At 37.0% G+C, this 12839-nt stretch overlaps 1 protein-coding gene across 1 annotated transcript in view; it reads right to left on the reverse strand.

Moving 5' to 3' along the window:
* LOC139123270 (wings apart-like protein homolog) overlaps positions 1-11478 on the reverse strand; it is a 49829-nt gene extending 38351 nt beyond the window's left edge. Inside the window, exon 1 of the mRNA XM_070689400.1 lies at positions 11341-11478. The gene's annotated coding sequence lies outside the window, so the exon portion shown is untranslated. The remainder of the gene's footprint in view (positions 1-11340) is intronic.
* Between the last annotated feature and the right edge of the window lie 1361 nt (positions 11479-12839).

A 12839-nucleotide genomic window follows, 5' to 3' on the forward strand; every position in this document is an offset into this window, starting at 1 on the left:
TGTAAAAAGGTCCACAGCTACCTCTGGTGACAGTGGGTTTGAGCCAAACCATGGTGGAGATGGGTAAACCTGTTTACCCCGATTCCTGGTGAACAGGTCCAGAGTCACCACAGATAACAGTGGGTATGGGCCAAACCATTGGAGAGGTGGGTTAACCTGTTCACCCCAATTTCCTACTGTATGAACAGGTCCACACTCACCAAACCATGGTGGTAAAAGGGTTAAATGTAGCTGGAAAAAGTCACGACATTTTTGCGAATTTGGAACAAAAAGGTAGTTTTCCATCAACAGTTTCACAGACATCACAAAGATATGCATCAACATCTGAGGAAACAGTAAATAGCCACAATTCCAACTCATCATTCTATATTTTCATGGAATCAGAGAAAGACTGGTGATGTACAGAAGGTAAAAGACACTTACACTTTGAATAGCAAATTCAACACACGACGTAATGTCAGTTTGTACACATTTATCTTTCAAAAACTGGTCCCAAGACTTTAATTTCATTTTAAAAATTTATAGTGAAGGGCAGGTACATGAAAGAAGACAATATATTAGTGAATGATGTTATAGTTCCTCTGTTCCGTTGGATCAAATTGCATCAACTATACTATAAATACTGAGACAAAAATGCGGTACACATACAACACTTTCTTGGTTTTTTAAGACATGAAATAAATTACATGTACTTGGAATGTCAGACAGGATAGAAAAAAGACATATGCAGGTGGGCAATTTCGCGTTTAAAAACCAAATTAAAAAATCAATCTTGATATAATTTTACAGGAAAAATAAAAAAAGCAATTGAGAATTTTCAGGATGCCGACCACAGTTCTACAATTTAGCTACATACTGTAAAGAGGCAATTTTCTAATTATTGAATTTGATTTTCTCGTACACTGATAAAATTACACACTGCATTTGATACATTATATGCATGCAAATTGCAGACAAACTACATGGAGACAGGGTTGAACAGTGGATGAAATCAGACCATTTGCAAGTGAAATAGATGACAATATTTGCAATTACTCCTGCTGGTAAAATTCACGAATTATTTTTTAAACTTAGCCATCATCAGAGTTACAGCTATGTGAAGGATATACTGCTTTGGCCATTACATCAGGTATATCATTACCATATACCGGTACTGTATGATCACAGCCTGACTACATAGCTCATAATACAGCCAAGCTTGCAAAAACCCCAGAACAGCGACCATGAATTTCGGTAATTTCAACTCTTTAAACCATTACTAAAACTGATGATGTTTACTTACAAGTTCCTATATTAATGACTAAAAGAATCACTGGAAACCAATATTTTGTCCACTTGCAACTAGTGCAACGGGTACGGTGATGGTCAACTGAAGATCAAAACTAGTGCAGTGCATGTATGTGTATCAATCATTATTAAAAATATGAAGACCCACTTCTATTCAATGTCAACGTCGCTGCACAAATCAATGTCAAAAACACGTCCAAACGTATTCAAAATAATTGCACAATGCCAAATGTACTGATTTGTGCTTTGATCAATGATAAAGTATGCCTTTTCTGACACAACTGACTGCGAATATATCAGCATTTTATGAACTACACAACTACATGTATCAAATGGAGTTTGTTAGAGATTGGTGCAGTCTGAAGTGCAAGATCATCACATAAATGTAGAGATTGGTGTAGTCTGAAGTGCAAGATCATCACATACATGTAGAGATTGGTGCAGTCTGAAGTGCAAGATCATCACATACATGTAGAGATTGGTGCAGTCTGAAGTGCAAGATCATCACATACATGTAGAGATTGGTGCAGTCTGAAGTGCAAGATCATCACATACATGTAGAGATTGGTGTAGTCTGAAGTGCAAGATCATCACATACATGTAGAGATTGGTGCAGTCTGAAGTGCAAGATCATCACATACATGTAGAGATTGGTGCAGTCTGAAGTGCAAGATCATCACATACATGTAGAGATTGGTGCAGTCTGAAGTGCAAGATCATCACATACATGTAGAGATTGGTGCAGTCTGAAGTGCAAGATCATCACATACATGTAGAGATTGGTGTAGTCTGAAGTGCAAGATCATCACATACATGTAGAGATTGGTGTAGTCTGAAGTGCAAGATCATCACATACATGTAGAGATTGGTGTAGTCTGAAGTGCAAGATCATCACATACATGTAGAGATTGTGCAGTCTGAAGTGCAAGATCATCACATACATGTAGAGATTGGTGCAGTCTGAAATGCAAGATCATCACATACATGTAGAGATTGGTGTAGTCTGAAGTGCAAGATCATCACATACATGTAGAGATTGGTGCAGTCTGAAGTGCAAGATCATCACATACATGTAGAGATTGGTGTAGTCTGAAGTGCAAGATCATCACATACATGTAGAGATTGGTGCAGTCTGAAGTGCAAGATCATCACATACATGTAGAGATTGGTGCAGTCTGAAGTGCAAGATCATCACATAAATGTAGAGATTGGTGTAGTCTGAAGTGCAAGATCATCACATAAATGTAGAGATTGGTGTAGTCTGAAGTGCAAGATCATCACATAAATGTAGAGATTGGTGTAGTCTGAAGTGCAAGATCATCACATACATGTAGAGATTGGTGCAGTCTGAAGTGCAAGATCATCACATACATGTAGAGATTGGTGCAGTCTGAAGTGCAAGATCATCACATACATGTAGAGATTGGTGCAGTCTGAAGTGCAAGATCATCACATAAATGTAGAGATTGGTGCAGTCTGAAGTGCAAGATCATCACATAAATGTAGAGATTGGTGTAGTCTGAAGTGCAAGATCATCACATAAATGTAGAGATTGGTGTAGTCTGAAGTGCAAGATCATCACATAAATGTAGAGATTGGTGTAGTCTGAAGTGCAAGATCATCACATAAATGTAGAGATTGGTGTAGTCTGAAGTGCAAGATCATCACATACATGTAGAGATTGGTGTAGTCTGAAGTGCAAGATCATCACATACATGTAGAGATTGGTGCAGTCTGAAGTGCAAGATCATCACATACATGTAGAGATTGGTGTAGTCTGAAGTGCAAGATCATCACATACATGTAGAGATTGGTGCAGTCTGAAGTGCAAGATCATCACATACATGTACTGGGTTCATTTCGGTAGACTAAATTCAGTGTGTAAGATGTGAAATGTGGCAATGATAGCCTGAAGAAACAGGATTTAACGTTGCCATGGCTGCAACATCACTTGACTAACTACCATATACATGTAAGTTATCCCGCATGTGCATCCACTTTTGGGCGAGCACCTAACTCCCAACTTTCAATAAAACTTTGAAATCGGGGAAACTTTCAGCCAAAGCAACCACCCAAATATTTCAGAGTTTTGAGAAAAATGGGAAATTGAAAAAAATTTGAAACAATAGCATGCAAGTCTCATTCCTTTAACACTTTCTTCTTGTTGTGTCAGAAGCATTTTTCATATGGAATGGCCCTTTCTGCTAATCAACTTTCAGGCAAGTATTAGGATTGCCAATACACAGAGCTGTAACACAGTGTTGCAGTCGATGTGAGCTGAGTGCCTGTGCTTGATTCATTTCTACCTACATTTTTAACAAACAGAAAGCACCAGGCTGAGGTTTGGGTAAGCACCAACCCCAGTTTCTACAGAAAGTTACATGCTCTGGACCCTGGGCATTTACATAGAGAAACAGTAACAAAGCAGCAAACATGAGCTGAATGAATACTGCTGAAATCTCTGGTGCTGTGATTAATAATTTAAATTTATAACATTTGTTATTTTAAGAGAACATGACACGACCTAACAATTGACACTGTATACATTTGCATAACGTCTGTCCATTGTGGATGGGTAGTTTCATGAATATTGATAAAAGAACAAAACAGATTTTCGTATAATTCAAAATAAACAGATAAATTTTTATCTATCTAGATTTCAAATGAAAGTGGAAAGCCTGTTCCTGGACAGATAAATGCATAAATCCCAAAAACATATACATGTATACACGTACATGTAGGTTGCATGATTATTCAGACACAAGTGAAATATGAGATGACCATTTTCAGGAAAACACCACCACTTACATCATGTACAATCTATAAAAATATTCTTTTGGAAAAAACAATTACCGCACACCTACATGTACATGTAAACACTTGATGACATGTGCAATGCTGGTGTTACCAGTGATCTGTATATGAGTAACATTAATTCCAGTTTATGGTCACACAGTGTTTATTTTAATGGCTTACCACATCCCACCACAACTATCATCTTAGAATGTCTTTTCCCTAATTCACTGGATTAACAATCCAACAATCCAACCTACCATATTATCATGTGGAAATAATAAAATATGATAACCAGAGCCAAATACAAGTAGATACAAGCTTAAGGTAATATGCACCTCAAAAGTGAAAGACTTAAACTTTTCCTAAAACTTTCCTCAATGAAACCTTAGACCGTTCTCTTTCCAAAGCAAGACTAGAGAGACAAATTACCTAAGATTTCCCAATATTTGAAATTCATAATGCCCGCAAATCCTGTGTTAACTCTATGGAGAAAAATGAAATTTTTGATTTTGAAAACTAAGATGGTGAAAACTTTTCTTTCATCAAGACCTTTAAAATGAACCTCCACAGGTGGTAGATCAGAAGAGAATTAATAAAATTTGAAAGCCCAAATTTCTGTCCCCGAGGCAAGATCTACCTTATGCCTGTCATAAGCAAAAACAGTCACAGATGTCAAGGACATCTACGTGAAATACAGATCACTATCCACATTTGAAAATCTGTCATCAGTGTTTCAGCATTTGTTTATTCAGTTTGTTTCCTGTTCTGTAGCAGAGGTGTTTTACCATTTACCATATCACAGATCACTGGATCCTTCAACACAAATATGATACTATGATGATGGTTAAATGTTATGTCATCTGATATTAAAGCATCAGGTGTTGATTTCCAGATAAATGAATGTTCATGCACTTATTATCGGGACAAGGTAAATTCTTGATTCTCTATGGCATACTGAAAATACATGTAGATGTATGGAAAATAGATGAAAACAAATCTATTTTGTATATTGTGCTTCTGCAGACATGCTATGAAGGTAATCAAGTTAATTTGATGGTGTTCATGCCTGGCTTGGTACAAATTGTCCAATAAAATACACAATTTCATAGCGAAACAGTTCAAAAGGTCACCAGATTGCTTAACTTCCTAAGTGAGTTTTCACTTGAGTAACCTGGCCATGTCTTACATGTGGCCCTACTAGAGCAAGCAAGAGCCGGTGTCTCACAGTATGAAAGGCAGGTAGGACTTGTTACAAATTGCAATGAGACAACAATTTACAATAGAAAGGAGACATTTAGTTGAAGTTAACCCTTTTCCTGCCAGACAATAATAACTGTATCACTTCCCCATCAGCCAAATCAGTAAAAAGCGGTATTGAGCCAAAACATGACGTATTTTCACCCACTTGGCTTGGTATGTTATGGCATCTTTTGTCCAAAAAAATCAACTTCACAGTATTATGTTTTCAACAGCCTTCAAATGTACAGTATTACCCCCTGGTATGTTAAAATACATCATATTGAATATATTGTGTTTCATTAATTTTAACCATCTTGACCTTATGGTGAAATATGGACTTGGCAGGAAAAGGGTTAATAAACAGCAAAACTTCCATTGGTCACATTGTTTTTTCAGGGACAGAAGTCCACGTTTCTATGACAAGTGTACATGTAAACATAAAAATCGTGAAAAATGAAATATGTAATATGTTCCACAAACTTATTGGAAACTGTTACACTGCACTGAGAAACTCAAAACGTTTACTGATTTTCAGAATTTCTCTCCGTCAGTGTTTTTTTATTCTTTCCAAACTGACTACTGTAGTGCTTGCAGAACTTTCAAACTTTCAGTGAAGAAAAATGCCTATGTTTGTGTCAATGGCAATGAATAGATTGCACAATATCAAAAGTTCATGTTGGCAAAATAAACAGGTTCAAGTGTGAACCATTCTCTCCACACTCTCTCCTGTCTCCATTGCAACCTGTTCACCCAGTTTTCTGTGTATCAGTCAACAATCACCATTGAACTTGGGCAAAACCATGGTGTAGAGTAATGGTTAAACACTGAGAAAACTTCATCAAGGTCAATACCAAATACTACTTAACACTGAAAAATCATTTATCACAAGCAGCCACTCTACACCATAGTTTAGCTTCACTGACAGCCTGTTATATTTCAGTTTGAAAACTGATATTTTCCAGCAAAATGATAGTGGAAACCTGAACAAAAGATAAACATCACACATCCTGTTATACAATGTACAATTATTAGAAAATAACACTCTGGGTACGATGCATAGCAAAACATGGAATGGTAAGGAAAGAGTCACAATCAGGTGGGACAGAGAGACTTCAGTGTCAAAGTTCAAGTATTACATCACATGTAACACAGTGATTACCAATCTCACTGAGTGCAATGTCAATGGTCACTTGAGACAAAGTTGACCCCTGTTCACAAGTGTTAGATCCCAATGTGCAATTGATAACCACACGGTTTGACCCAAATCATGCAGTAAAAGGGTCAAGTAAGCCTCTGGAAATGCTGCTCTGGGATGATCGATGACAATCAAATTGAAAAAGGAGCTAAGAATTAAACACAACAGCTGCTTCTATGTCGATGACTTATACACATCCATGTTACTGCCCATCACCACAGTAAATTTGTAACAGCAGCAATGTTGCAATATCAGATACATGTGCAGTGGTTTCCAGGAAATGTCTAACCGCCAAAAAAGACTACACAATCAAAATTGCTACTGCCCCCTCTTACAGAAACTACAGTTCCCTCACTCAGTGCATATCATTATTCCATAGCAACCATTTCTGATAATTGGGAGAACTGAAGTCCCTATCTGATACAAACATATAAGATGCTCACAACAAAACTACTGGTCTACATCAAGTTCTTTGACTTATTCTGTAGCGTCATTCAACAGTTGAACACTTGCTGTTAGTCTTGCAAAATCATAATTAATACTGAAGAAACAAGGCAACACACTGACGAATAAGTTTTATTAATAGGCAGGGGAGAGGGGATTAACCCTTTGAGCGATGCAATTTTCTCCCGCCAAAATTTTACTGCAAAATTTTATCAATTTTTTATGAATTTTTCTGTAATGTTTTGATAATTTTGGACCAAATGGACATCACATTTCATTGGCTACAGTTTTTTTCTCAAAATTTTGGCAAAAATCTGAGAAAAATTGACTGGGGTTTACTTTATAAAGGGGACAAAAATAGACACTGGCGATCAAAGGGTTAACAGGCAAGGCAAATTTTGTGAGAGAGACTGTTTTGCCTTTGAACATGGCCAAGCAAATTGAAATGTACAGAACAGCGACGGATGCGTTAGCTCTCGCTCAAAGTGTACGCGAGAATGACAACAGATCATACTGAAATCTGCTAACCTGGGTTTCATCTTCATTTGTACAAATGAGGAGCCCATGAAAAACTTGGACACTGTCATTGAGTGAGAAAAAATTGGCTCCATGACCAAGATATTATGAAGTACACACAGCGGTAAGGTGATTATCCTTTTTTTTAGGACAATAAAGTATAATAATAATGAAGTACACACAGTGGTAAGAGCACTAAGTTTGCTTCAGTCACTGTGCACAGGGCCGAGATGCACTGATGTCTTCCAATGCTCCAGCACTTTATAAAGTGACACATATTGGTTCACGTACATTACATACACTGCCCATTTAGAAAATTAGACAAATCAAAATTTTTACATTATTTTTTGTTGTTTTGCAAATATTCATGAATCTGTGTTTTACTGTTACTCAAGTTTATAGGTTTGAAAACGTTTTCTGTGTTTAGTATTTAATTACTAGTCAGGCATATGGCCCTAGTTGACCAGTGAAAATTGTCATTGCATATGGCAATCAACATTAATGGTAGATGCATGATACAAAACTCTTTTCCTGACTTCCCAGTGGATTCCCCATCCTATAAATCTGATGAGCCGCTGAATAAGTACAAGAATTGTAAACCAGAATTTGAAAACACCTAACTAAAGTTACCTAAAGGAACCTGAATACCAAGTTTCAACCAAATCTGGCCTGTGGTTACAGAGTTTTAGCAATTTGCAGGATTCTGCCTTTTTTTACATAATTTGTATATTTTTGACACTAACATGTTCATTTGAACAAATTCACATCTCCACCCCTGGGTGCACCTGTACTGTACTAAGATGGTAGGTGTGCAGTTGTGGAATTTTTTATGTGGACTGACGTATAGACTACAGACATGCAGATGCCACTAACTTACATGTACCACATAAGTTCTCTTTGATATACATATAACAAATGTGAGCTAAAATCCATAACTAAAGGTTGTAAACCAGACAAAATTGCAGAAGCTGTCAGCACTGAATCCAGCTCGAGACTGATCCTGTAGTAACAGAGGATGGATTTACTCAATCCTGTTGATAGTCCTAAATATTGTAACCAATCAATGTTAACCTTACTAACACCATCATCTCATCCATAAGACAGATGACTTAACCCTTTCACCACCATGGTTTATCTCAAATCCATTGTTTTCTATGGTAAAGTTGGACCTTTATACAGGGAACTGGGGGTGAAAGGGTTAAGGCAGAATGCTCTTAAGAAATCAATCTTTGGACTCTAAAACTTTTACGATACTTTTATGGTCTACCACTCCTAAGCTCAATTTCAAGTTCATGGAGTAACTGAAGTTTTCGCCGCCCTATTTTTGTGAAAATCAAAACTTTGGTTCTTCAGCATAAAGTTAATACGGGATGGTGGCCACTTTGAATTTCAAGTGTCAATATATATTGGGTAATTTGTTCCTCTATTACCAAATTCTATTCCTGATTTCCAAAGGGAACGGTTTATTATTTTCTTGCAGAAAGTTTTGAGCAAAAGTTTAAGTATTCCAAGTTTGGGGTATATACTACCTTAAGCTGATAAAACACTATCTATTCATCCAATTTTTTTCATGTCTTAGTCTTCATCTGAAGAGGATATACAGCTTGAAATGCAGTGTACATGAGTAAACACTACACTACATGTACCTATGTCTGTGTTACCTTGGTGCAGGTACAGTAGATTGCTGGTTGAAAATAAATATACCATATCTTCTAATCTTTGACTGAAAATCCTAAACCATCTTACTCTAGGCCCTTTTGAATGGCAAAAATTTCTCAGTTTTAATGTTTTGCTAAAAATTGGCAAATTTTTTTTTTTTAAATCAATGACACAAATTTTACAAAAATCAATTTCTCACCAATTTGTCTTGCTCTGCTGATTCATTGAAAATGACAAATATTCAGAATTCTTGCTGAACTTCACTTTCAAGTTGTGTGATCTTTCCATGAATTGCATAAACAAAAGCAATAAAACATGAATTTGGCAATCTGGCTGCCAGTAAAAATTCCACTGCTACATTACATGATGTGCCAGTAGTTTCATATTACTGGTGTAACTTCCTCAAAACTAAGAACAATTCTTGGATATTAAAATTTTCAGTTTCAGGGAACAAGAGAAATTCCAGTCTCAACAGTGACTCATATCAAGGGTTTCCAATGAACAGCAGCAAGTCAACAGGTATTACCAGTACCAGGGTTCCTTGCTATACCCATCTGATGGATTCCAAAGTATTCAAAAAAGTGTCATAGTGTGGAAGGATGATAGAAATGCACTACTTTCACATCCGACATCTCTGAAACAGGGTTCTGAGTAACACAACCGATTTCAAATTGGAATTACCCCTCATGTACCATTGATAGCACAATCATAATTTCTATGTTCAGCAAGCTGATAAATGGGTATCTCAGTGAGTTGATGCAGACATATCCAGGAATGAGTTGCCGTTGTAATTTCCTGCTGTCAGGAACATGCAACATATTAGTTCAGTGAGTGCACTGATCAACAAGATCAATGTGTATGGTATTTAGAGTGGGAAAAAGAAAAACATTACCTCTTCACTACATATCGTGGGAAAACATTTTGTTTTGGAAACATCTTACGTGAAGTCAACAGTCTGCCACCAACAGTACAAAAATACCTTTTACCGTTCCTAAAGTTTGTAAACACATTACCCAATCAATATTCATGAATTATTTCAATCTCAATTTTCATGACAACAAATAAATGTAACCACTGGGAGATGTGGTGTGTAAATATCTGTACGTTTAACAACTCCGAGCAGTGTTCCTGGGCAAATTTAACCATCGCAATGCATGAGGACACTCAAGAAGTTTGTTATTAACATTTACAACATCACAAAAAAACAAAGAATTTAAACAATAAGTTGTGTTTACGGAGGGCTTCCTTTCTATGTTCTGGAAAGACTACACTACTCAGTATTTTGAGACCTGCAGTACCTACATATGGTATTTACGAAAGCAATAGTGAGAGATACTCTGCTTCCCCTCTAATTTTTATGGCTAGTGCTGGTACTGTATATACTGGTAATGTAGTAGCCGCCATCTTGGTCACTACCACTGATAAGTGACCATAGATTAGGATAGTATAAGTGTAAAGATTCGGTTGGCAGACACTGCATTTACCAAGCTAAATGAATGACACGATAGATGCTTTCTTAAAACGCTGCATAATTTTGGGACATACCGTCGATTAACTATTCGACATAAACTCTTGTGATAACAAGAGTAGTGCGAATGACTGCATGTAAACAAGAGCGAATACTACAGTACAGTGTCCACGACATTCAAGGCTACGCACGACGCCCGGAATGAACTGATTAATAAACGATACGGGTCTACCACTTAAAAATGCTGTTTACATATCTGCTATGGTCACTAAGAAGTTAACTGAATATGGATGTCAGAATCAACGTGAAAAGTGTCACTGAGATCAAAATAGCTGATCAGGAGCCAGTCCCACCAGGGAAGCCCTATCTCAGTATCTGATCCGATGCAGGCTCGTCTGATCGCTCTTAATCTTGCCTCGCACTCACATAAAAAAAACAACAGCAACCTAAAACCCCATCGTTGTCGTAACAAATTCGCTCTTCCAGAAATAGGGGTGACATCTGAAAGTTGTACACCGTTCAGAGAAAATAAAGATGAAAACCTGACGAGAAGAATTCAGCTTAGAGATCGATTATTTCACTGAGTGGTATGTTTGATGATGTGATGGTTTCGGGCCTGGTTCCCAATAAAAAAATCCTGCCTTGGACATCATTGGTTTCGGACGGCCACAAACACAATAGTTTCGCAGTGACACAGAAGACGATCGGAGACATGGTATCACAGTAAAATACTTACCTAAAAGTGAACTCGTAAAATCTTCCAAAGATCTCAACCAACTAAGGACGACTGGAATGAAAATTATAAAAGAAAATGCTCCGGAACTAGTACAAAAGGGAGAATACAGGCGCCATGTTGGATCGTATTATTGCGCTTGCGCTGTTTTTGAAATGACTGACCTGTACAACGAACGTTGTGATTGGTTTACACTGGAGGTTGATGTTCTTTTGTCAGTACCAATAGGTAATACCCTCCGGTCATTTCTCTTCACGAAATATGACGTTTTTTAATCTGAATTTTGAGAATACGAATTAAAACGTTATATTTCGATTAAAAAAAAAATCTTTTGAAATTCTAGTAAAAAAATAAAAAGATACGAAAGCGAGGAATCAGACAAAAATTTATTTATTATAAAAGAAGGAAATCTCCCGACACCTCATTTTTTTCGTCGGGGCCATGCGTAATTCATTGTTTCCTTAATTTTTCTCAGTTTAAGAGTAGAATTTAATTTGGACGTAACCTTAAATTTCTGAAACTACATCGGACCTTATATAGAAAATATCACCCATTCATCATAGATCCATAATTTTAAATAGTGGTCGGCAATGATCGGCAATCACATTACAATAGAGCTTCGTTCAATAAAGTATTTTGGGTCAATATTTCGCCCAAGCTGACACTAGCCATCAAGTCAGAAACGTATCCAAGGCATAATGCGTCTTGCATTTCAAGACTTTTGGTACCGGACATCAGAATCGGATCAAATTTTCGGTACAAGTACTATCAGTGAGGGATGAACCATTAGACCTTGAAAGGGGTGGTTCGGATGATAACATACCCTATTTTCCCTCTGCATTCAAATATTTGTCCTTTTCCGCAGGGACAGACAAAATTTCCCCCTAATTACGAGTGCACTTTTTACTACTTGAAGTCATTTGATCATTTTTGGCAAAGTTGACATGGCGTGTTTTTACATCATTTGCTTTGCGGACTTTTTTCAATCTTAACCACCCACCTAGGAACTAATGGTCGCTATCATACTGCATGGTGAAGTTTCCTCGTTGTTCCCAAGTATCATATGCAGTTCCTATATATAGGGAGTGAGTAGCGTCCTTGTGATGGATATGCAGACTATTTATTTTTTTGTGTGTTTGTTTTACTTGTTTGTTTGTTTTTCGTTTGTGTGCGTATTTTGTGTGGTTGGCTGTCTTTTTAGGGTCTATGGTTGTTCGTTCGTACGTTCTTTCGTTGTCTCGTTCGTATAAATTCAAGCTACACCCATCTATATCTATCTATCTGCCTGTCTATCTATCTATCTATCTATCTATCTATCTATCTATCTATCTATCTATCTATCTATCTATCCTTCAATCTATTTACATGGTTCTTTCTCTCGTTGACTCATTCTCTTGAGCCATTCTTCTTGAAATACAGAACTTGAGGTGTAGATGAACTATCATCAACTGATATTTGAGTTTGTGTCACACATGCAGTACCGGAGTGTGTTCATGCGGGCG

Source organism: Ptychodera flava, chromosome 22, assembly GCF_041260155.1.
Source record: "Ptychodera flava strain L36383 chromosome 22, AS_Pfla_20210202, whole genome shotgun sequence".
Taxonomy (NCBI): domain Eukaryota; kingdom Metazoa; phylum Hemichordata; class Enteropneusta; family Ptychoderidae; genus Ptychodera; species Ptychodera flava.